At 43.9% G+C, this 25,823-nt stretch overlaps 1 pseudogene; it reads left to right on the top strand.

Moving 5' to 3' along the window:
• The first annotated feature begins 17,112 nt into the window (after nucleotides 1–17,112).
• LOC118840856 lies at nucleotides 17,113–17,475 on the top strand (annotated as a pseudogene).
• The last annotated feature ends 8,348 nt before the right edge of the window (nucleotides 17,476–25,823 follow it).

The following is a 25,823-nucleotide window of genomic DNA, read 5'->3' as shown; positions in this document are numbered from 1 at the left end:
GGCCTGGGGCTGAGGCAGCTGCAGGTGTCCCTGTGGAGTGACGGCCTTGGGCTGAGGTGACTGCAGGTGCCCCTATGGAGTGACGGTCTTGGGCTGAGGTAACTGCAGGTGCCCTGATGGGGTGATGGCCTGGAACTGTGGTGCCTGCTGCAGGGGTCTGGGGGCCGCAGCCTGCGGGTGCAGCTACTGCATGGGGTGACTTCCTGAGGATGCGGCAGCAGGCTCACCAAAGATGTCCTGGCCTGGCGCTGAGCTGGAGCTGGGGCTTCCATAGTGGTCACATTCCGGTTAGTGTGGACAGATGGCTTAGTTGACCTACTGTGCTGTTTGGCCATCACAGGAGGACAGAGTGAGCTCAAAGATGAGTGCCGATCTGCTGCTCCATCAGCCACAGCCTCCACCACAAGGCGGGTGCAGGCCACAGGTGGTGGGAAATCTTTTAAAGGGCCTGGCCACCACACCCCCTCCACCCCCAGCCCTGGCAGGGATTGGCTAAGTCATTCATTCCATCGTTGCCCTCCATTGGACAAACCTGAGAGCAAGAAGTGTGGATTGCCAATCTCTTAAGTGGATTTCAGATGAGCTTCTAGAGGAAGACCTCCTAAAAACAATGCCCAAGCTCAGAAGCTAAGAGCAAGAGAGTTGAAGGTAAGCAAACCTCTAAAGCTAGTCTTTCCTTTGATTAGATTAGGCAGCTGAGCTTCCATAGGCTTCTGGGTTCCACCCCTTCCTTACCCTACCCTAACCCCAAGGGCATGGAACCCATCGGGCTCCTGCGGCCAGATATCACTTTGGGGAGAGATCTCTGTGGGTTGGGTTCCTAGCTCTGGCTGAGTAGATCTGGATCTGGGAGGCAGAATAGAATCCATGAAAGGTTCTGGGGGCCCCAGAGGAAGTGTGACCTCTTGTAGCAATGGAACATTGGGGGTCCTTCCAGCATGTTTCAGGAGGGAGGAGAAGGCTAGAGCTAGGGCCCAAAGGCCTGGAGTCAGGGCTGAGCCTCCAGAACCTCCCACACACCAATTCCCACCTTCTGGGTGTGTGAGAGACAAAAAAGAGAGAGACTGGGCTGTTTCTCACCCCTGATGCCCCACCCAATATCACAGACATTAGCAGAGAAGACTCAAACTGTGAAAGAAGGGGAGGACCACAGAGGAAGAAGGGGAGACAGAGACAGAAGAAAGAGACAGAAGAGGAAGAGACTAAGAAACTAAAGGGAGGAGGAAGATTCAGATGTGTCTGAGTCTTTGTGACCCCCATTTTGGGCTTTTCTTGACAAAGATACTAGAGTAGTTTGCCATTTCCTTCTTCAACTCATTTTATAGATGAGGAAACCAGGGGTAAGTGACTTGCCCAGTCACACAACTAGTAAGTAAGGCTGGATCTGAACTCAGGAACATGAGCCTTCAAGCTTGGAGCTCTATTCACTGGGCCACCTAGCTGCACTAAAGAGTGAGATAAAGAAACATAACCCAGGGATAGAGGTCACCTAAGACCAGTTGACTCCAACTCTTGACTGAACGACAGTCAACCAAGCTCTAGAGTGAAACCCATTTGAGACCCCAGAGCTCATCAGTGTTGGGGAAGGAGGAAGAGGAGTACAGTCTATCTCTGGGCTGGGACCTTGGGCTCCTCGGTATTTATCTGCCCCCACTTCAAGCTGGAGGCAAGAGGTTGGTGGGACTGCGCCCCGTTGTCTGCCAGTTCCTGCCAGCCCCAGCAGTTCTTTTTCTGGTGGCTCTTTGTGGAAACTGCTGGGATGATTGGGGAAATGGCTCAACAAATTGTGGCATATGAATGTGGTAGAATATTGTTGTGCTACAAGAAATGATGAAGGGAGGGTTTCTGAAAAATCTGGAAAGTCTCTGCCCCAAATCTCCCTTTGAGGAAGTGCCCAGGCCAGCCACAGCTGATTTCTTTCTCTGGACTTTTCCACTATGTGTTGGCTTCCCCAGTTAGAATAGGAGTTCCTTGAGGGCAAGGTCTGTCTTTCTTGTATCTGTATCCCTAATGCTTAGCACAATGCCCCTCTAAGCTGTTGAAGGACTCTATGATACATTATAAAATGCTTTGCTTATCTGTCTGTGCAGTATCTATCTAATCTATCATCTGTCTACCTATCTACAGGATTCCCCTGATCTTTTAATGTGGTGACCCTGTCAAAAAAGGAAATGAAATTAGTTTGGCACAACCTGTATTTTTTAAATAAACTTTTATTCATATATTTTTTATATTGCAAACATTTCTCCCAATATAGCCTTCCCTTCCCCCCAGAGAGCTGTCCCCTAGTGCTAGCTCTCTCTTTCTCTCGCTCTGCCTCTCGCTCTGCCTCTCTCTCGCTCTGCTCTCTCTCTCTCTCTCTCTCTCTCTCTCTCTCTCTCTCTGCTCTCTGCCTCTCTCGCTGCCTCTCTCTGCTCTCTTCCTCCTCTCATCGCTCTGCCTCTCTCTCTCTCTCTCGCTCTGTCTGCCTCTCTCTCTTCCTCGCTCGTGCCTCTCTCGTCTCTCTCGCGCTGCCTCTCTCTCTGCGCCTGCTGCGCTCTCTCGATCTGCCGTCTCTCTCGCTCTCGCTCTGCCTCTCGTCACGCTCTGCCTCTCTCTCGCTCTCGCGCTCTGCCCTCTCTCGTCGCTCTGTTCCTCTCTCTCGCTCTGCCTCTCTCTCGCTCTTCCTCCTCTCGCTCTCAGGCTCTGCCCTCTCGTCGCTCGCATCGCTCTGCCTCTCTCGTCTCGCTCCGCTCTGACCTCTCTCTCCGCTTCTCGCTCTCCTCTCTCTTCGCTCTGCTCTATCCGCTCTCGCTCTGCCCTCTCATCGCTCTTCCGCTCTGAGCCTCTCTCAGCTCTGCCTCTCTCGCGACTGCCTCTCTCTCGCTCTGCCTCTCTCTCGCTCTGCCTCTCTCTCCTCGCTCTCGCTCCTCTCTCGCTCTGCTCTCTCTCGTCGCTCTGCCTCTTCTCTCATCTCTCTCGCTCTCTGCCTCTCTCTCTCTCTCTCTCTCTCTGCCTCTCTCTCTCTCTCTCTCTCTCCTCTCTCTCTCTCTCTCTTCCCTCTTCTCTCTCTTCCTCTCTCGCTCTGCCTCTCTCTCTCTCCCTCTCTCTCTCTCTCTGTGTCTCTCTGTCTCTGTCTCTCTCTGTCCCTCCCTGCCCCCCTCCCTCTCAATCTCTCTCTCTCTCTCTGTCTCTCTCTCACACACCCACGTGTGTGTGTTTATGAGTGTATGAGAAAGAGAGAGAAGAGAAAAACTAGCAAAACTAATGAATGCATCCCAAAATCCTGAAAATAAATGCTTCCACCTGTGGTTTTCCCACCCCAGCCAAGGCTTCTCTGATCTCCTCCTCAAAGTGAGGCTTCTTTATAATTTTACCAATTTATTTTCATTTGTGATGATTGTTCTTTCATCGCCATTGTTGTGGTTATGGTGTTCATTGTTTTCTTGGCTCTGCTAACTTTCCTCTGCATCAGTTCATGAAAATCTTTACATATTTCTCTGTATTTATCACAGTCATCATTTCCTACATAACAATGATATTCAATCTCATGCCTGTGGCACAGTTTTAGTTGTTCCCCAATCAATGAGCCTCTCTTTTGGTTTCAGTTCTTTGCTACCGCAAAAAGTGCTATTATAAATATTTGGATATATACAAAGATTCTATCAACAATCTTGGGGTGTATGCCTAATGGTGGAATATTTGTTTTAAAGAGTATGGACATTTCCATCATTTTATCTGAATGATTCTTAATTACTTTACCAAATTATTGTACCATTTTACAGCTTCAAAAATAACGGATTAGTACGCTTACCATTCCACAACCCCTCCGACGTTGTTGCCATCCTTTGTCATTTTTGCCAATTTGCAGGGTGTGATATAAGATCTCAGTGTTCTTTTGATTTGCATTTCTATTATTAGTGATTTGTAGCATTTTTTCATGTAGTTGTGAATACTTTGTGGTTCTTCTTTTTAGAGGTATTCATGTCTTTTGAACACTGGTCTATTGGGTAATGGCTTTTGGCCTATACATATGTATATATGTGCATGCATATATCCATATATATATCAATACATGTAATACACATGTATTTACAGAGATACACAGTATATGTATGTTGCATGTACTTATGTATGTGTGTACATGTTGTTGTTTGCTGTCATTCATTCTCTTTGAAAATGAACATCAGGATGATGTCTGGAGTTGGTCATGAACTGGATTTAGGTGAAGTAGAGTTGCACAGTCATCAGTATCAATCTCTCTTCCACAGTCATCGAAGCCCAGTGGCAAGACAAAAGTCAGAAAGACTGGTGATGACCTTGATGTCTTCAATGTCTGACCAAGCTCTGAGCACTCCACAGCATCTGCTTCAGCTGCCTTCAAAGCCTTGGAAACAAATTGTTCTTGTGCCCCCATTCCACTGGGGGAAGTTTTTACGTGCTTTGAGTAGACATGCCCCTAACTCACCAATGGGTTTAAGTCCTGTTGAGTACCCTCATACACATACACACATGTGTATATATACATATATATATACACACACATGCACATATAAGTATGTATCATACATGTACACACATATATATGCATATATTCATATCTGTTAATTTCCTATGCATCTCAGAAACCAAGCACTTCTCAGAGAAATTTGATATTAATATAAAGATTTTTTTCCCTGTTCAACTACTTCCCTTTGGATGTATTGATTTTGTTTATATAGAAAACCTAGGAGTATACCAGTACCATACCAGGAAACTGAATCACTTCAATTTGAATTGTCTTAGGAGGATTCTAAAGATTACCTGGCAAGATAAGGTACCAGACACTGAGGTCCTTATTCAAACTAACTGCCAAACATCCAAACTCTGCTTCAGAAAGTACAGCTCTGATGGTCTGGCCACATTGTTCTAATGTAAAACGTACACTTGCCAAAAAGACTGTTTTATAGAGAACTCACACAGGGTAAGAGTTCACATGGTGGTCAGAAGAAGCGACACAAGGACACTCAAGAACTTTGGGTTTGATTGTGAGACATGGGAGATACTGGCACAGGATGTCTCAGCATGGCGTGTCCACACCAGAGAAGGTGCTGTGCTCTATGAGCAAAGCAGAATTGAAACAGCTCAAAGGAAATGCAGGATGTGCAAATTTAGAGTATCCACCCCAAATGTTCACATGCAGTATTTGTGCCCAACCTGTGGTAGAGCTTTCCAAGCTCGTATTGGTCTGATCAGCAACAGTCAGACACACTGAAACTTGACTCTGATATAATGATGTCATTTTGGTCCTCTTCAAGAACGAAGGACAACAGCCAACCAACAGAAGCTTTTCAGCTTCATGTAAGGTCTAATTTATTCTCGACAAAACCAGGTTTTCATGATCGCTGTCTTTGCTAGAGCCTTCCTTGCTTAACACTGTTACTTTCTATCTACTTTGGGTCTATCATATACATAAATACTTGTTTACAATTTATTTCTCCCATTAGAATGTAAGCTCCTTGAGGACAGGGTCTGGCTTTTTGTAAATTTTTCTTTATTTTCTTAGCACTTAGCACTTAGTGCACATAGCAGGTCCTTAATAAATGCCCTATTGATGGATTCTATGTGTTCACTAAGCATTCCTGTAGCTATGATTTCTAGATGTTTCCTAGAAGCCAAAGTCAGGCTCACTGGTCTATACTTCATAGATTTCTTTCCTTTTTCCTCTTTTGTACTTCTCATGTGTGTTTCCAGTTCTCGGTCTTTCAGAGGTCACTCAGCGAGCACAACATTCATTCATTCATACATGCATACATTCATTCAAAAGCATCTCTTCAGAGATAGCTGTAAAATAGCAATTTACCAGTTAATATTGTAAGCTCAACTCTTAGAGCAGCAGCAACCAAGAGACACTTTTAACACAACTAAGTGACAGCTGAGTCTTTTGGGGGGCTTATAAATCCCCACATGGCTGCTTCACAGACCAGCCCCTCTCACTGTTGCTACAGGAGGAGATGTGGCTTGAGACTAGAAACCATGAGGTCTGAGTCCTAGTCCTGGCCCAGCCACTTAACAGATTTGTGACAGGGAGTGAAGTGGTCCCCTTTTCTGGAACCTCATTTCATTCATTCCCATAAGTCTGCATCCCTGGGGGCAAACAGTCACAATTCTGGGTCTCTGTTCCTTCCACCCTAGAATGAGCATTAGGAGTCACAGCACCTGCATGACCAGGATGGGTGAGGAGAGCCTCCCACAGTGGAGGAAACATGATGTGACCCCATCTCAGCTCGGGTGCTCTGCCCTAATCTCCCACCCCACCCCCAGTGCTTAGTGCTCTCCTGTTCCAAATTGTGGGTGTGTGGTGTGTGTGTTTTGTTTCTCCTGTGGGAACAGAAGCTCCTCGGAGGCTGGCTTCATATTTGAATGGGTACCCTCAGGTCTTCACAAAGTGCCTGGTATGTAGTAGATGCTTGATTAATGCTTGTTGGGTTGAGTTATGCTTTTAAATATATTTTTTTTAATTTTGAGCTCCAAATTCTCTCCAGGCCCTCCCCCACCCGTTGAGAAGGCAAGTAGTATGTTACCCATTATATATATGAAGCCACTTAAAACATTTACATACTAGGTATGTTGCAAAATAGTAAGAAAATTAAAGAAAGTGAAAAAAATATGCCAACAACTTTAACACAATTCTATTTTTTTTCATTCTGAAAATTATTCCTGGGCCCCTTCCTAGGGCTGTGAGAAGGCAGGTGTATCTTGTTAGCATTCTATTTCCTTGACTGTTGGTGAGCACACAGGTGTAGGCTGTGTACACAAGTATAGTACAAGGGGGTGGGGAGAGATTCAGAATCTCAAAATAACAGAACTCATGAGGGTTTTGTCCTGTTCCACTCCAACAGGTTTGTTAAAACCTTAGTTTGAGGATTTCATTCCCATTCACTAGTGTGGGGAGGGATGGGGGTCTTCAAGAATTGAGGGCAATTGGAATGTCCACAAGCAAGTGGTGATGCCATTTGTCAGGGCACACATAATAATTCTGTGGAATTTACCTAATACAAATGAAACCCTGTGACAAATAGACGAAGGTGTCACTCAACATAAACAAGTGATAAGTCTGACACAAATATTTGGCTCGGAGAGTTCCCATCTATAAGCAGGCTAATAGGCCCTCAGGACTGCTGGGGTGCGGTTTGTAGAGATAAGGGGCTCCATCCATCAGGCGGGCAGGGACATTGGAAGGGAGCAAGGGGGCTGCAGGGAACAGCTGTACTCTGCGTGGTGGTGAAAATCATGGAGATCACACCACAAATGCACAGCACAGGGTGGTTACAAGGTTGGGGGGCTGGGGGGGCGGAGGGGGCTCCAGGCATAAAAATGTCATTCCCTAGATTGCTTCCTTTATCTCGACTTGTGGTATGAGGCCCCATAGCTTAAGCTGTCGGGAGAAAGCTGTCTTCCATTGTGTAATGTGGACATGGTCCATGTGCTCTGGCCTTCATCCCCTTTTATTCTTCCTTGTGTATCAGTTCTGATACTCAGGGGCTGAAGAACACTTCTTTCTGTGCTTCAGTTTCTCGTTCTGTAAATGAGAGACAGTGGTGCCTGCATACCTGCTCACTAACTGCATGGCTTCAAGGGAAGTGTTTTGCAGACTTTAATTCACTAGAGAATGTGCTTCTTCCTTTCATGAGGGGTGGGGGTGGGGCTCCCCAACAGGAAGCCCTGAAGAAATGTTTAATGAGTGAGTGATTGAATGATGGAGTAGATGGACCCATGAATGAATGACTGATGAAGTTGTGTCCTAGCAGAAAGAACTTTGGAGACTAGAGAAGCCTGTGTCCTTGGTCCACCTCTGCCAGACAAGCTGCTTGGTCTTCAGAAAGTCAATCTTCATGATGTGACTCAGTTTCTTCTCCTCTAAGATGAAGGAGGAGTTTGGACTAAATGATCTGCCTCTAAAATCCAATAAATTTGTGTAGCCCATAAATACTCAGGATATAATTTAATTAGAGAGTGTGCCATGTAATTCATTAGCCCCTGGCACTGAGAGAGATCAGCCTGGAGATCACCATCTCCCTGTAGTACCAAGAACAATAGGCTAGTCTGCCATCCTCCAGTGATGGGGAGCTCATTACCTTTTAGGCAGCTCTAATCCTTCTGTCCTGAATTTTCCTCTTTGCACCTTCCTCCGAGTATTCCTGGTTCTGTGTTCTGGGGCCAAACACAGACATCCCTCTTCACCAGGATAGCAATTCAAGTAGTTGGAGATAGCACTCGGGACTGTCCCCAGCATCTGCTCTTTTTCTAGGATGTATCTCTGGGGATTTCTTTTGGATATGGGGTGGATGAGATGACCCCTGAGGTCCCTCTTAACTTTCATGTTTTGGGCTTCTGCAGCTGTTCCCAGTTTCCTTAATTAGTTTTCACATGGCTCTTCCCAAGCCTGGGGAACTTCCTTTGGACTCTCTTATTGGATGGCCCTTCTCAAATGTGGTATCTGGAAGGAGGCACAGGACTTCACTGATGATCCGAACAAGGCAGAGGCTTGCTAAGATCAAGGTCCCCTTGCTCTAGATGCTGGATGTCCCTTAATTCATACAAAGGTCACACCTTCTTTGTCTAGTCATTCATTCATGCCCTTGCCTCTAGTAGATCATGTAGCCCCTGAAAGCCTTTTGTAAATGAACTTGACTTAAGAATGTAAATGACTTTTGTCAAGTCACCCCTTCCTCTTCCCGAACTAGAGCAGTTGATTCTATGAACCCAGGTGAAGGACCTTGCTTATTTGTGCTTATTTCACCCCACCACACATCTAGCCTGCCAAAATCTTTGTGAATTCTGTTGTCCAATGTGTTTGCCATTCTACCCAAACAAGGTCTTCCACAAATCTGATAAGCTTGCCATGAAATGTCATAATCCTTGTGTAAACCGAGTTATAAAATGAAGAATGTTACCACCAACCAATAAAGGTTAATTTTTTTTAACCACCCTGTGAGATTTGATCCCATGGCTCAGATTCCATGGCTCAGAGTCCAACTAGTCCAACTTGGACAGGAATTCCCCTGATAGTACATTCCCTGGTAGTTGGCCATGTGATGTGGTTACCCCTGAAAATGGGGGAATGAGATCTTAGGCTACATAAAGAGGGATGTTCTCTCCAGAATCAAGAAGGAAGTGGGAATTCCTGTCCTCTGGCAGCATCATTCCCACACTTGGAACATTGGCTTCTGTTCTGGATGCCACAGTTTGAGAAAGACATTGACAAGCTGGACAGCAACCAGACAAAGACTATGATAATCAGGAAGGATCTTGAGTTTGAGACAAAGTGGGATGCTTTGAAGGATTTGGGGCTTGTGGAGTCTGGAGAAGTGCTCAGAGGGAGGAGTGAGAGCTGTCTTTCAGCCTCCTGGAAGAGAGCTCAGACTTTTTCTGATTGATTTGAAGCAGTGGGTCAAATTTGGACTTGATTTAAGGAGAAGAAAGCAGCTTTCTAACAATTAGAGCTTTCCCAGAGTGGAATGGAATGGGTTTTCTCAGGAGGAAGCAGGTTCCCTTTCCCTAGAAAGCTCCAAGCAAAGACTGGATAATTGCTGCCAAGTAGGTTACAGGACAGGTTCTTATGCCAATATGGGTTGGGCTGGATGGTGTCTGAAGCCCCTGCCAACTTTGCAGATTGCCTGGGTTTGGGGACAGGTGCTGTCAGAATAACCTCCATTTTCTCACTAGAGCATTAATATAATTCACACAGAATTGTGAGGCTTGGAAAGCTAGGCCACCCTCCTCATTTTGTAGGAGAGCAACCAGAAGCTCCTCATTTGTGGCCCCCAGGCCTGGTCACATAGCCTGTGGTGCCTTGGTTTTGTCTTCTCTAAAACAAGGGGGCTGGACAACATGAACTCTGAGATAATTTCCAGCTCTGAATACTGTCATCTCATGCTACAGGGGGGAGAGTCAGAGGACCTAGGCTCAGGCATCAGCTCTGTGAGATACCACCTATGTGACCTTGGGCAGGTCCCCTTAACCCACTGGGTCTCACTTGTCCCAGGTATGAAATGACGGTCTGGGACTTTAAAAAATGTATAAGTAATTATCACTTTACAATTTGTAGGCATATTATGCACGTATATATTATACAATTTATATTATAGATATATGGATGTAAAACTTTATTGGATCCTCACAACACTCTTATGAGGCTGGTATTATTATTCTCCCTCTTTTGTAGATGTGGAAACTGAGGCTGGGAAAGGTTAAGTGGCTTATGGTCTCATGTTCTTACAAAGCCTGAAGAGATTAGTGAAGTGAGTTCCCCACCAAGGTCATAGGATAAGAAGATGGCAGAACCAGGGCTGGCTCCCAGGTATTATCCCTTCCTTGCTATTCGGCCCTCTCTCTACAAAATGCCTACAGCAAAAGCCACCAGCCAAAAGAGTGGTCAGAGCCAAGGGGAGCCCGTTTCCAATGCCCAGTGTCTGTGCTTTTCCCACGGCTTGGAGACCCTCGGCCTTGTCCCCAGCCTCGTGCCTCAGCCCCACTCTGCAGTGATGGTAGCCAGCCCTCAGGCGGGGCTGCGTGGTGCCAAGTTCAAGCAGAGTGCAGGGCGTTTGGAGTCCAGCTCAGCGTGTCCCATCAGCCCAGCTATGATGTATGATAAGAGGCAAGCTCACAGCCAGGCCTGGCTGTGTTCAAAGAAAGGTGCTGGTGACAGGATGGGATGGAAAAACCCAGGCTAATGGATTAATGGCCTGTGATAAATGTCTTCTCAGGAAAGCTGGGGAGTGATTAGATAATTCTGGCTTCCAAGAGCAGGATTTAAATATTTCTGCCTGGCCTGTGACCAAGGTAAATGAATCACTTAAGTATCTAGTTTAGAGGCAAATCTTTATGTACTTAAAACAAGGGCGTGGGCCAGGATGCCATTTTTCTCCAAGTGTAATCAAGCTCTGGTTTCCCCTGCTCACTGTTGGAGAATCCGAAAGGCTATTGCACCAACAAGCTTGTCCAAGCCGGCCAAGCCTGGGGCGGGGGAGCTGTTCTGGGCTCCTTGAGACTGAGCAGAGCCAAAGGCCAGCGTGGGGAAAGAATGTTTCTGGGCAGCTGGGGCTGTCAGGACAAGCTAAACATTGGAGGGAAGGATTCTGCTCTGCTCTGTCAAAGTCTCCTGCAGCATCCTGGGCCAAAATCTCCCCTCATTTACACCCACGCGATTCCCACCGAGCTGAGCACGTGCCTTAGCCGAGATGGGGCAGGACCCGCCTTCTCCCCCTTACCTCCAGCTCGTTTTCAGCCCTAGACCACTGAGGTCAAAGGACTTTAGCAAAACTTGGGGTTCTGGTTGTGGTCATTTGATGCCTCAGAGAACAAGAGAACCAGGGATTGTCCACAAGAGAGCAAATTTGTTTAAAATGTGCGACACCAGGAAGTGGTCACAGGGTCGTTTCAGGATCACGGACTTGGTTGCCTGGATTTTTAGTTTTAAGTCTTGTGCATCATAGTGGACAGAGAAAAAAAAAAAAAAGACTGGGTTCAAGTCCTGCCTTTCACACATACTTTTATGTGACCATGGACAAAATCCACCAAAACTCTCTACACCTAGCTCCTTATGTAAAATCGAGGTTATCGTACATGCGCTACCTGTGTGACAATTACCAAACCGTTTAGCCACTCAACGACCCAGGCCAACTCTCGAGATTGGAACATAGCCCAGTCCCAAAGCCCATTGGTATGGGACTCGCTCCTTGGTGCGGAAGATGCTGGAAGGGCAGAGAGAAGTGGGTGAACGTGAACGCTTCTCACCAAGTTTCTTGATCTTTTGGTGTTCTCGGCTTCCAGAGAGAAGACAGAAGATGACAACCCTACTTCATGGAGACGTGATGTGAGAGGAGCCAGAGGTCTCCATGTCCTCGTCCCCAGCTTGCTATCTAGAGACTTTGGGGGGCTGCCCCTTGGAGAGCGAATGATGTTGCACACAATGAGAGAGCTCCTTCACTCTGCATTCTCTGGTACAGCTCCTGCTATACATGCCTTTTCTCAATTCTGGTTCACTGATAAACCGGGTACATAGGCTTCTTTGATAATCATTATGTATGTTCATTGTGGAAATGATTCGATAGAAAAGGAGTCAAGCCTTGAATACAAAGCTTGGGGCTCTGCTCTTCTATACTAATGAAGCCGTTATCCAACGGTAGACTGAACCTGAAAATCACGTGCTCATCTAGATAAACAATATTTAAAGGAGCAGACATAGGTCATTCTAACCTGGGGCCCCTCTTTGAGGAGAGCAGACTGGCCTTTGGCCTCAGATTCCTGCTTCCTTTCCTGGAAGGAACGAAAACCTCCCTTGGTGAGGAGAGGAGGGGGAGAAGAGGCTAGAGATGCTTCTTCTGCACCCCTTTGAGCCACACAATGAAGTGACTAGACCACCTCCCAGTGCGGAATTCCCCTGAGCCCTACTGGTGCCCTCATGACGTTAACATTGTACTTGGAGAATAGTTATTTATATAATCAAGTAAATACAAGAGAGAGAAATGAGGAGTGGGGTGGGAAGACAGGCAAGGGGAGAGAAAGGGGGAGAGAAAGAGGGAGAAAAAGAGACAGAGAAAAATCGAGAGACAGGGAAGGAGAGAGATAGAGACAAAGGGGTGGAGGGAAGGGAGAGAGAGAGGGAGAGGGGGAGGGGAGACAGAGACAGAGAGGAGAGAGAGGGAGGGAGACAAACAGAAAAAAAGGGGTGGAGGGAAGGGGGAAAGGGGGGAAAGAGAGAGAGAGACAGAGATAGAGACAGAGAGAAACAGAGACAGAGAGAGAGTGCACATCACCAGACCCCCCCAACTTTGGGAAATTAGGAAATGCTTCATTAAGGAGATGATATCTCCAGGAATTGTAAAGGAAGATAAGGTTCTAATGAGCAAAATTGAAGACTTCATGCATTCCCTTCCCTACCATCACCCTCCCTTTACCTGTTGTTTCCCCCAATTAGAATATAATGTCCTTAAGGACTGGGACTGTTACTTAAGACATGTTGATGTATATTGATGGGTTGTTGTGCTTCTTTCTCCAAGAGGACCAGAATGATGTCCCCATGTCAGGGTCAAGGTACAGTGTGTCCGATTGTGACTGATCAGACCAATGCTGGCTTGGGAGCCTTGATCACAGATCAGGCACCGATAGCCTATATGAACATTTGGAGGGGAGATGGCTCTATATACACACAAACATATATACATATATGTACATGCTCCGTACACATGCATACACACATATCAGCTAGATGGCGCCATAATGCATCGAGTGCCCGGCCTGGAGTCAGGAACACTCATCTTCATGAGTTCAAATCCAGTCTTAGACACTTACTAGCTCTGTGACCCTGAGCAAGTCACTTATCCCTGTTTGCCTCAATTTCTTCATCTGTAAAATGAGCTGGAAAAGGAAATAGCAAACCACTCTAGTACCTTTACAAAGAAAACCCTAAGTGGGGTCACAAAAAGCTGGATGTGACTGAAAATGGACTGAACAATAACACATATTCACACATGTCTCTGTGTGTATGTACGTATGTATAGTGTGTGTGTAGTGTCTTACCACTGGACCATAATGACTGGAGGAGAGAGTGAGGAGGATGACTTTGTGCAACTCTGCCTCACTTAAATCCAGTTTACACATGAACCAAAAGACGTCACCCATACCATTTGACCATTTTACCCATCTCAAAGTCCTGTGGGAACAGACAAGTAATGAAGCAGCAGGTGTGGATACCCTGGGAGCTAGAGTCACAATCCTGCACACAGGTGGCCCAGGCCATAGGGTCATCTTCTCACTGGAATCAGCAGTGGGATTTGGCAGCCTCCTGGGTGTCTGAGCAGCCTTTTAAGGATTGCATTGCTCACCTCCTGGTATGAGGAAGGGGCTAGAACAGGTGCCTTAAAAATTGTCTGCTTACCCAACCCTGGCCTGATTACTGCAGCAGGTAGGGAATCCCACCCTGTTGCAAACACAAAAAAAAATTTGCACTCTACAAAGATGATTCTACTCACCATCAGCACATGGAATGTGTGCACACTTATGGACAGCACAAAATCCAGTAGACCTTAAAGATGAACAGTTCTTGTGAGAGAACTCATCAGGTATTGCATCCAAATACTAGCCCTGAGTGAAACAGGGCCAGCTTACTGAAGTTGGAGCTGGATATACTTTTTTCTGGAGTGGCCACAGTGAAGGGGAGTGCCATGAAGCTGGTGTAGATTTTGCAGTCAAAACTAATCTAGTCAACAAGCTTGTACACCTATCAAAAGGAGTGAATGACAGGCTCATGACAATACAGTTGCCACTCACAGAAAAACACCATGCCTATGCTCCCACTATGATGAGGTCAATGAAAATTTTTATGAAGACCTGGAGACCCTCATCATCAATTTTATCATCAACATGCCAAAAAAGTACAAGCTTATAATTCTTGATGACTTTAATGCTAGAGTAGGCTCAGACTACCAGACATGGCATAGAGTTCTAGAGTTGGAAACAGCAACAGTAATGGTCACTTACTACTGAAGACTTGTGTATCTCATGACCTTCTCATCACCAACACTGTCTTCTGTTTACCTAAATGCAGTAAAACTTAATGGATGCACCCTTGCGGCAAACATTGGCATTTAATAAGCTATGCTATTGTAAGAAGAAGAGGCAGGATGTGAAAGTAATGAAGGCAATGTGTGGTGCAGAGTGCTGGACTGATCATAGACGTATCATCCTCTTCAATCCAAATATTCATACTCAACAAAAGCAGCAACCCCAAAGCAAGATAAGTACCAGAAGAGTTAATGTCAGGCCAGCTAGGTGGTGTAGTGGCAGTTTCCAGACCTCTCAGCTCACAGATAGTAAAAGGGTTGGACAACTGGTCAGAGGAAGATCACAAGGGTCCCTTTGCTGGCATCTGAGACAGTGTTATGTTACTCTGTTCATAGTTGGATCTTGTTGCAGTCCTGGGTCTCAGTGACAGGGCAACAAGGAGCACTAGCACACAAGAGCTTGTGGCCACAAGGGAACTAGGACCCTGGTCACAGTTCCAGGATAGAAAAGACTGATTGTGTTTACTTAAAGACCAGAGCACAGGCCAGGAGAATAGTAAACACATATCTCTATAGATTATACCACCTTGGAAGAACTGAAAACTTACAAGTCCCCGGAATTCCCTCTGAAAACAGCTGCACAAAAATCTTGAAGCTTGAGACAGTACCCCCTCCACTCCAGAAGCAGAGCCCCACTTTAGCATAGAGTTAAAAGTCAGGAAATAGGCTGGGAAAATGAGCAAACAGCAGAAAAAAGATCCTGACTGTAGAAAGTTATTATGGCAACAGGGAAGATTAAAACACAAACTCAAAAGAAGACAACAAAGTCAAAACTGACACATCCAAAGCCTCAAAGAAAGATACTTATTGATCTCAGGCCATGGAAGAACTCAAAAGGGATTTTTTAAAAATCAAATAAAAAAGGTAGAGGAAAAATTGGGAAGAGAAATGAGAGTGATGCAAGAAGAATCATGAAAAAGGAGTCAACAGCTTGGTAAAGAAGGCACAAAATATACTGAAGAAAATAACATCTTAAAAGACAGAATAGACCAAATGCTAAAGGTAGCACAAAAATCAAATGAAGAGAAAAATGTCTTGAAAAGAAGAATTGGACAAAGAGAAAAAGAGGCACAAAAAACCACTGAAGAAAAGAACTCCTTAAAAATAGAACTGCTCAAATAGAAAAGAAGTCACAAAAGCTCATAGAAGAAAATAATTCCTTAAAAATTAGAATTGGGCAAGTATAAACTAATTTCTTTATGAGACATCAAGAAACAATAAAACAAAATCAAAACAATCAAAATAGAAGATAATGTAAACTACCCTGCTGGAAAAAGAACTGATCTGGAAAACAGATCCAGGAGAGATAATTTAGACTACCAAAAAGCCATGATCAAAAAAAAAAAAAAAGAAAAAGATCCCAGACATCATCTTTCAAGAAATGATTAAGGAAAATTGCCTTGATATTATAGAATCAGAAGGTGAAGTAGAAATTGAAGGAATCCACTGCTCACCTCCTAAAAGCTATCTCAAAATGAAAACTCCCAGGAATAGGATATCCAAATTCCAGAGTTCACAGGTCAAGGAGGAAATATTGCAAGTAGCCGATAAGAATTAATTCAAATATCATGGAGCCACAGTCAGGATAACAAAAGATTTAGCCATTTCTATATTAAAGGATTAAAGAGAATCAACTACCCAGCAAACACTGAATATAATCCTCTGAGGGGAGAGGGGTATTCAATGAAATAGAGGACTTTCAAGCTTTCCTGCTGAAAAGACCAGAGCTGAATAGAAATTTTGACTTTCAAATACAAGACTCAAGAGAAGCATAAAAAGATAAACAGGAAAGAGAAATCATAAGGGATTCGATAAGATTAAACTGTTTACATTCCTACATGGGGAAATGATACTTGTAATTCCTAAAATCTTTCTCATGATTAGTACAGTTAGAAGGAGTATACCCAGACAGAGGGCGTGGGTGTGAGTTGACTATAGGATGATATCTAAAAAAAATAAAATTAAGGGGTAAGAAAGAGGGATGGTGCACTAGGAGAAGGGGAAAAGAAGAGATATAATGGAGTAAATTATCTGACATAAAAGAGATGTGAAAGAGCTTTTACAATGGAGGTAGAGGAGGTGGTGGTGGAGGGCGCACATGAACCTTACTCTCATCAGAACTGATAGAGAGAATAACATACACACTCAGTTGGGTATAGAAATCTATCTTAATACACAGGAAAGTAGGAGGGGAAAAGAATAAGAGTAGGGGTGGGAGTCATAAAAGGAAAGGTGGATTGGGGGAGGTAAAAATCAGAAGCAAAACACTTTTGACAATGGATAGCGTGAAAGGAGAGAGAGATTAAGATCAACAGGGACAAAATAGGATGGAGAGAAATACATAGTAAACATAACTGAACATTTTTTACAGCAAGTTTCTCTGATAAAGACCTCATTTCATTCCTTCCCTTTTTCTCCCCTCTCCTTTCCCTTTCTCTCCCCTCCCCTCCCCTTCTTCCCCCCCTTGCCCATCTCTCTCCTTCCCTCCATCCATTCTCCTTCCTCCCTTCCCTGGCCTAAATGATGCATGGTGGAAATGACTGAGGAGGCCATGGAGCCTGCAGAGGCAAACATCATGGGGCTGTGCCAGGATGTGTTCTCCAAAATGTCCACATACCTGACTGGCGAGCTGACAGCTACCAGTGAAGACTATAAACTTCTGGAAAATATGAACAAACTGACTAGCTAAAAATATCTAGAAATGAAAGATATTGCAGTAAACATGAGTGGAAACCTAAAAGACTTAAACCAGAAATCTGTAGCACTTCAGCCTTATCTGGATCAGATCACTTTAATTGAGGAGCAAGTAGCAGCTCTTGAGCAGGCAGCTTACAAGTTGGATGCATATTCAAAGAAACTAGAGGCAAAGTACAAGAAGTTAGAGAGGTGATGAAAGAATTCTTTAGCACAAAGACTTTAACTACAAAAATGTTTCATAAGAACCCAAATGGTAGGATGGAAATTATCAAGCTTCTATGCTTCAGTTCCATAAAGGGAAGTGGGGCTGCTGATCCAAGGAGAATCCTAGCCCCCACCTTGGGTTAGGTGTGTAATGTTGGCCACACCTTGATGTTTTCCTAAACCTATACCCCCTGGAAATTCATTGCTTCATTGTGTGCCCTTGACCAAAGTTCAGACATCAGGATCAACCCTGTCTAGAGTAGACACAGATAAGAGGCTCTCGTCTCCCTGTCTCCTTCCTCCTGCCCCTCTCCTAGGGCTCCACCTTGGACTATGTTCTAATGTGCCCCACACCCCATTCATAACCTCTTCTTGAACTTAAATAATAAATGCCAACTTATGACCCTCAAAAATAGAAATAAAGACCTCATTTCTCAAATATATAGAGAACTGAATCAAAAATTATGGAAATTAGAGCCATTCCTCAATTAGTAAGTGGTCAAAGGGTATGAACAGGTAGTTTTCAGACAAAGAAATCAAATCTATAGTCATGTGAAAGAATGCTCTGACTCTTTATTGATTAGAGAAATTAAAATTAGAACAACTCTCAGGTACCACATGACATCCATAGGATTGGCTGATATCAGAAAAAAGGAAAATGATAAGTGTTGGAGGGGATGTGGGAAAATTGAGACATTAATGCACTGTTGGTGAAGTTGTATACTGAGTCAACCATTCAGTAGAGCAATTTGTAACTATGCCCAAAGGGCTATAAAACTGTTCATACCCTTTGACCAAGCAATATCACCACTAGACCTATGTCCCAAAGAGATAAAACACAAAAAAAGGACCCAAATTTACAAAAATATTTAGAGCAGCTCTTTTGGTGGTAGCAAAGAATTAGAAATTTAGGGGATGTCCATCAATTGGAGAATGGCTGAATAAATTGTTGTATATGATTGTATTACTATTGTGCTCTAAGAAATAATGACCCGGATGCTCTCAGAAAGACCTGGAAAGATTTACATGAACTGATGCAAAGTGAAATGAGTGGAACCAGGAGAACATTGTATATAGTAACAGCAATATTGCATGCTGTTCAACTGTGAATGACTTAACTATTTTCAGAAATACAATGATTTAAGACAGTTCTGAAGGATTTATGATGAGAGATACTATCTCCATAGAAATAACTCATGGAATATGAATGCAGATTGAAGCATATTTTTTCTTTATTTTTTAAATTTTGTGTGTGTATGTGTTTTCTTTCACAATATGAATAACCTAAATTTAATTGTTTCCTTTTTAATGAGGAAGGGAGGAGAGAGAGAATTTGGAGGGAGAGAATTTGGAACTCAAAATAAATTTTTAAATGAAAATTCAAAATTATTTTTACATGTAATTTGGGAAAAATACAATATTAAATTAAAAAAGTTTTAAAAAAACCCACAATGTCAACATATTAGAGCACTTCTTCAAGCAGGAACAGTTTGTTGCTAATTTGGAGGGAAAGCTGAGCCAACACACAGTTGGCAACAGTGGAGCACAAAAGGAGTGGTGTACAGCACTGCATTTACTCATCTAGGCAACAAAACTCCTAAACATCAACATCAGTTTGACAAAAATGATGGGGAAATTCAGAAGCTGCTAAATGAAAAACGAGAGCTCCACAGGGTTTACTAGAAGGATAGTTCATCCATCTCTAAGAAAGCAGCATTTAACTCCATCAAAAGTAAAGTACAATAAATAAATAAATAAATAAATAAATAAATAAACAGTAAAGTACAAATAAAACTTAGAGAGATGCAGGATTCTTGGCTCAGTAAGAAGGCAGATGAAATTCAGTTTTATGCTGATAGTAACAATGCAAAGAGCTTTTATGATGCCCTGAAGGCTATTTATGGGCCAAAGACCTACTCAGTGATGATGTAGCAATGATGATTAGTGATAAGGACATGATCCTGGAAAGATGGGCTGAACACTTCGATATTGTTCTCAGCAGACCATCATCAATGCTAAAACCACTGACCATATAGCTCAGGTTGAAGTCAATCCCTCTCTATCCAGATTTCCAACAGAAGAAGTGGTTTTTCATGCCATTAGGTCCCTCTAATGTGGCAAAGTGCCTGGTGCTGATTCTATTCTAGCTGAGATTTACAGGGCAGGGGATTGACTGCTCATACAGAAGCTGACTGAAATTTTCTGAGTTATGTGGCAAGAAGAGGTTATCCCCCAGGAGTTCAAGGATGTCTCCATTGTCCATCTCTCTAAAGGTAAAGAGAATAGATTGTCTTATGACAATCACAGACTGGGGTGGTCTCTCTCTCTCTCTCTCTCTCTTTCGCTCTTTTTCTCTTCCTCTCTCTCTCTCTCTCTCTGTCTGTCTCTCTGTCTCTTCCTCTCTCTCTCTTTCTTAGTTATTACTGGCAAAATTCTTGCCAGAGTCCTTCTTAATAGGCTGATCTTTTACCTGGAGGGTAGTAATCTACCTGAGAGCTAGCATGGCTTCAGAAAGAACTGAGGAACAATTGATATAGTGTTTGCTGCCCAGCCACTCCAGGAGAATTTCCAGGAGCAGAGTAATGATCAGACTAACGCCTCTGATACTGTCAGTCATGTGAAAAACCATGGCAAAATTTGGTTGTCTGGAGAAGTTCATCAGTATTATCCATCAGTTTCATGATGGCATGCTTGCCCAGGTCTGAGATAATAGACAATGCTTTCCCAGTCACCAGTGGAGTGAAACAGGACTGTGTGCTTGCTCCCATACTTTTTACAATGATGTTCACAGTGATGTTTTCAGACAGCTTCAACAAGGATGAAAACGTCATCAGGGTCAGCTGCCACACTGATGGTAAATTATTTAAGTTGAAGAGGCTACGAGCCAGGGCTAAAGTGGAGAGAAATGCATCACTTTTTGTTCACAAGTGATTGTACACTCAATGCAGCCTCTGAAGCTGAGATGCAACAAAGCATGGATTGATTCTCTGCTATTTGTGCTAATTTTGGCCCAACAATCAAGAAAGCACAGGTGTTCTGTCAGCCAGCTATCCATACATGGACCCATCAGTTACAGCAAGTGGAGAAGTTTCAAATGCTATGGATAAGTTCACTTACCTTGGTAGAGTACTTTCTAGGAATGCACACATCGACAATGAGGTTGATCCATGTATTGCCAGAGCTAGCTCAGTGTTTGGGAGGCTCTGAAGAGAAGTGTGGGAGAGAAGAAGCATTAGACTGACTACCAAACTGAAGGTTTACAGAGCCTTTGTGCTGACCTCATTGTTGTATGCCTGTTAAACCTGGATCGTATGCAAGACCCATTCCAGTCAACTGAATCACTTCCATCTAAATTGTAGTAGAAAGATTCTGAAGATCACCTGGAAGAATAAGATGCCAGTCACTGAGGTCTTTGCCCAGCTGAATTGCCAAGCATTCAAACTCTACTGCAGAGAGTGTAACTCCAATGGGCTAGCCATGTTGTTTGAATACAAAATGTACACTTGCCAACAATACTATTTTATGGAGAACTCACATAGGGCAAGTGCTCACATAAGTAGTCAGAAGAAGCAAAAAAGGAAACTCTTAAGGTGTATCTGAAGAACTCTGGAATCAATTGTGAGATATCGGAGACACTGACACAGGACTGCCTAGCGTGGTGTGCTAGTGTCAAAGAAGGAGCTGTACTCTATAAGCAAAGCAGAGTTGCAGTACTTCAAAAGAAATGTGAGCTGTGCAAATTTAGAGATAACTTCACCCCAAATGCATGTGCACTATTTGTGTCCGACATGTGGTAGAGCCTCCCAAGCTTAGATTCATCTGACCAGCCACAGATGGACACGTTGTACCTTGACCTCAACATAGTGATGTCATTTTGGTCCTCTTCAAGAATGAAAGAAAACAACCAACCAACCATCTTTCTATCTATCTATCTATCTATCTATCTATCTATCTATCTATCTATCTATCTGTTCTTACACTTATATGTATATATATATATATATTTATGTTCTTAATAAATGCCTTCATCACTCTTTCCCTCCCCTTTATTTTCCTTTCCCTTCCTTCCTTTGTTCCTTCCCTCCATCCTGCTCTCAAGCCTAAAAGTGCTTTGTTAAAGTTCCTCTCCCTTGCTCAGGACTCTCCCCTCTGAGTTCAAGCAGAACAAGCCTAATCCTTCCTCTTTTCAGTCCTGAGAAAGCTTGAAGACAATTCTCAAATCCCTGTGAAGTCTTCTCCTTTCTAGACTAACTAGGTCTACTTTTTCTCAGTGAATTCTTCTTTGGAAGGAGCTCAGGGACCTTCACCCCTTTGGTCATTCTTCTCTTGATGTTTGCCATCTTGTTAATCTCCTTTCTAACATGTATTTCCCAGAACTTATCACATTATCCCAGTTATGTTGTGACCAGAGCACAGAAGACTAGCACTGGACTGATCCTCCCTTAATGAATTCTATTTCTTGATGCCATTTTATTATAATGACCCAAAATTTCAAGCTTTCTTCTTTTAAGACTGACAGATCTTTTTCATATTAATTGCAAGGCTCTGGGCTTCCTCTCCCATCCTATGTGCCCATCAGCAGATCAAGTCCCCAGAGCAGAGCTGGGCAAATATCCCTTACTCGGGGTACCTTTGACAGTGATGGGCTTCTAGTGTTATCATCGGGAGGCTGCCATATAGTGCCCCACCAAAATATCATCACTAGTGATTGGTGCCTCAATATAACAACCCATTGGTATCCTCTCTTTGGTGTAATTAATAACATTAATTAACATTATTGTGCTTTTCTGAACAGATTTCTCCTGACAAGATAGAGCAAGAACCAAAGTAGATACAAGGTCTATATCCCAAAGACATCCAAAAAAGTAGAAAAGGATGCGGTTGTACAAAAATATTTATAGCAGCTCTTTTTGTGGTAACTTACAATTGGAAATCAATGGGATGTCCATCTATTGGGGAATGGCTAAACAGGCTGTGGTATTTAACTGTAATGGAATATTATTGTATAAGAAATAACAAGCATGATGAGTTCAGAAAAACCTGGACTTTCATGAAATGCTGCAAAGTAAAGTGAGGAAAACCAGGAGAATGTTGTATGCAATAACAGCAATATTGTTTGATGAAGAACTGGGAATGAATTAGCTATTCTCAGTAATACAATGATCCAAGACAATCCCAAAGGACTAATGATGAAGCATGTTATCCATCTCCAGAGGAAGAACTGATATTGATTGAATAGAGACTGAAGCATGACATTTTTCACTTTCTTTCAGTTTTTCTTTTTATTCATGTCTTCTCATACAAAATGACTAATATGGAAATGTTTTCCATAAAAAAGAGACAAAGTAGAAGAGCCCCACAGACCAGGGGCACCCCCTGTCCTTTTCATGCCTTCGCTCCTGGTGGGCGGGTGCAGACTTAGACCCAAAGCAGCAGCTACTAGAATTCCTCAATGACTGATTGCTCAGTTCCTCTCTGGTATGGCTGATAGACCCATCTCCTAGTCTTAAAAGGTAGGAAAAGTTTTGCCTCTGGGGATCTTCTGAATCTGTAAAGTTCCCAAGGTCACACAGTCTAGGTGGAGGAAGATTGGGACAAGGAACATCAAGTGCTGATCTACAGAGCAAGTGCTGAGAGAGGAAGAGGACTGGGCATAGAAGAACCCGTGGTAAAGTTCTGGATAGAGGGTCGGGAGGACCAAGCAGACCGGCTTCTCTGTTGGTGGCATCTCCCCAGCAGAACCACTTGGCCAATCAGAGCTCTTCTGCAATGGCTGCTGGAAGGGTCCAATGATGCAGCTCTGGCCTCAGGTGGAGCCTGAGCTGGTCAAAGATGTCCCCAGCACTGAGCATAGGAAGTTCTTTAGAAATGGCTGCTGGAAGGACTAGACAAGGACTGCCAGCAGATGGAGTTTCCTGCAGCTTACAGCCCAGGCAGACAGCAGCTGGGCTTGTCAGGGAACTCAATTGAAGCCAGATTTCCCTGGGATGCTCATCCCGTTGACAGTGAGCTGTCTTTAAGGCCCTATTTGCAAACAAAGTCAGCTTCTTTATTCATTAAAGCAGGTCCTGGAGGACCATTCCTTGGCAGCCATTGGCAGCTCCCATCCCAACTCCATTTCCTGAGTCAATCAATGCTGATTTCTCAATAATTCATGGTGACCTCTCACCCCTTCTCTCTTTCTGGGTTTTTGTACCACTGCCCCATACGTGGATGTTTCCTAAAGTCCCTTCCTTGAATCTTTTCTGTCTTCTCTCTGTATGTTTTCTCTTGGTGACTTCATCAGCTCTCATGACTACAGCCTCCATCTCTATGGAGATGACTCCATTATCTCCACTGACATCACTTTCTTCATCACCTTCTGAATGGGCTGTAGTCCTGGCTCTTCCTTCTGGAGATCACCACAGGCATCTCAGACTCAATGTGTTCAGAGAGGACTCATCATCTTCCCCCCAAATCCACCTCTCTTCTGAACTTCCCAGGATCTGCTAAGGGCACCCCCATTTTCCCACTCATCCAGTTTCACAACCTCAGCATCATTCTCGGCTCCTCACCTTCCCTTGCCCCACTCTTCCAATCCCTTGCCAAATTTCATCAATTATACCTCCACAGCATTGCTCATGTGTGTCTCCTGTTCTCCAGTCTCACAACCATCATCTGGCCAGAACACCCTAACACTTGGAATTGTCTCCCGGAGTCCAGTTTCTTACTCCTGTAACCCATCCTCTAAGTCATTTTTAGTTGTATCTGACTCTCCATGACCCCAATTGGAAGTATTTTTTAGCAGAGACACTGGAGTGGTTTGTCATTTCCTTCTCCAACTCATTTTATAGAAGAACTGAGATAAACAGGGTAAAGTGACCTGCCCAGGGTCACACAGCTTGTAAGTGTCTGAGGCCAGATTTGACCTCAGGATGAGGTCTTCTTCTGGATCCCAAGCCCAGTGTGTTATGCCCTATGGCACCACTTAGCTGCCCCTGACCCAACCTCTACCCAGTTGCCAGAGCAGTATTCCTCAAGCTCAGGGAGGATCATGTCTCTGGAAGCCTCAGTGACTCCCTACTGCCTTCAGGCTAAGCTACATACCCTCTGATAGGGATGCAAAGCTCTTCACGAGAAGGCTTCACTCTTTTTTTCCAGATGGACTTCCCTTTCCTTCCACTTGCTGTTCCCCGTCCACCACATTCCTTGTCTCCCTTTGGCCTGGAATTTTATGCCTTATCTTTGCTTCGTGGAATCTCTGGCTCCTTCCAAGGCTCAGACTGAGGGCCCCTTCTCATGAGGAACCTTTCGTGAGACTTCCAGTTGTGAGAGCCCCACCCCCATCCCCTAAATGACCCAACATTTATCTGTACACGTATCTGATACATAGTGTTTTCCTCCTCCCCAGTAACAACAGCCACCAGCACAACAATGATGATGGGGATGATGCTAAACTCCAGCATTTACATCCTGCTTTAAGGTCTGCACTTTACAAAGTGCCTCTCATTTGATCCTCAGAACAACTCCATTGAATAGGTGCTTTTATTATCCCCATTTTACAGATGAGGAAACTGAGGCAGATAGCAGTGAAGTGAATTGACAAGGGACACATCACTAGTAAGTATCAGAGGCTGGATTCGAACTCAAATTGTGGATTCTTGCTCTTTGGAATTTTCACAGGAGAGGGTACGTGACCATTTGTTAGATGTGTAGGAGAAAAGATTCCCCTAAAGCTTTGATATTTTGATAATTGTATTTCAAAATAATTTATTTTAATGGTCAACTTATATGTCTTATTTAGAGCATTTAAGATCTTCTGGCGTGTGTGTGTGTGTGTGTGAGTGTGTATGTGTGGTTGTGCTTTGTCCTTCATTCTTGAAGAGGACCATGACATCAGGCAGATAAATGATGACATGTTTAGTATTAGCCCCATAGCAGTGGAGGCTTCTTGAAGGGATTGTTTGGATTTTATCTCTGTATCTGCATGTAGCATGGCAAAACACCTGGTACATGATAAGTGCTTAATGAATTCTTATAAAATGATAATGCTGAGGTTGTGAGCCTGAGTGACTAGAGGATGGTATTGCCCTTAGTGGTAACAGGGAAAGTCAGAGGAAGGGTGGGGTTGGGGTGGAGAAGAGGGAAAAATTTAGTTCAGTTTTGGACATGTTGAGTTGGGGACATCCAGTTAAAGATGGTCAGTAGGTAGTTCTTGATTCAGGGCTGCAGCTAAGGTGAGAAACTAGGGAGAAGATGAGAAAAAAATGGGAATAGTCAATGTTGGGTGGAATCCTGGAAAGAAAGGGATGCTAAACACTGGTGGTGGAGCTTTTAATGGACCTAACAATTTTAGAA

This window comes from Trichosurus vulpecula, chromosome 3, assembly GCF_011100635.1.
Source record: "Trichosurus vulpecula isolate mTriVul1 chromosome 3, mTriVul1.pri, whole genome shotgun sequence".
Classification (NCBI taxonomy): Eukaryota; Metazoa; Chordata; class Mammalia; order Diprotodontia; family Phalangeridae; genus Trichosurus; species Trichosurus vulpecula.
This window is presented reverse-complemented; position numbering and strand designations above follow the sequence as displayed.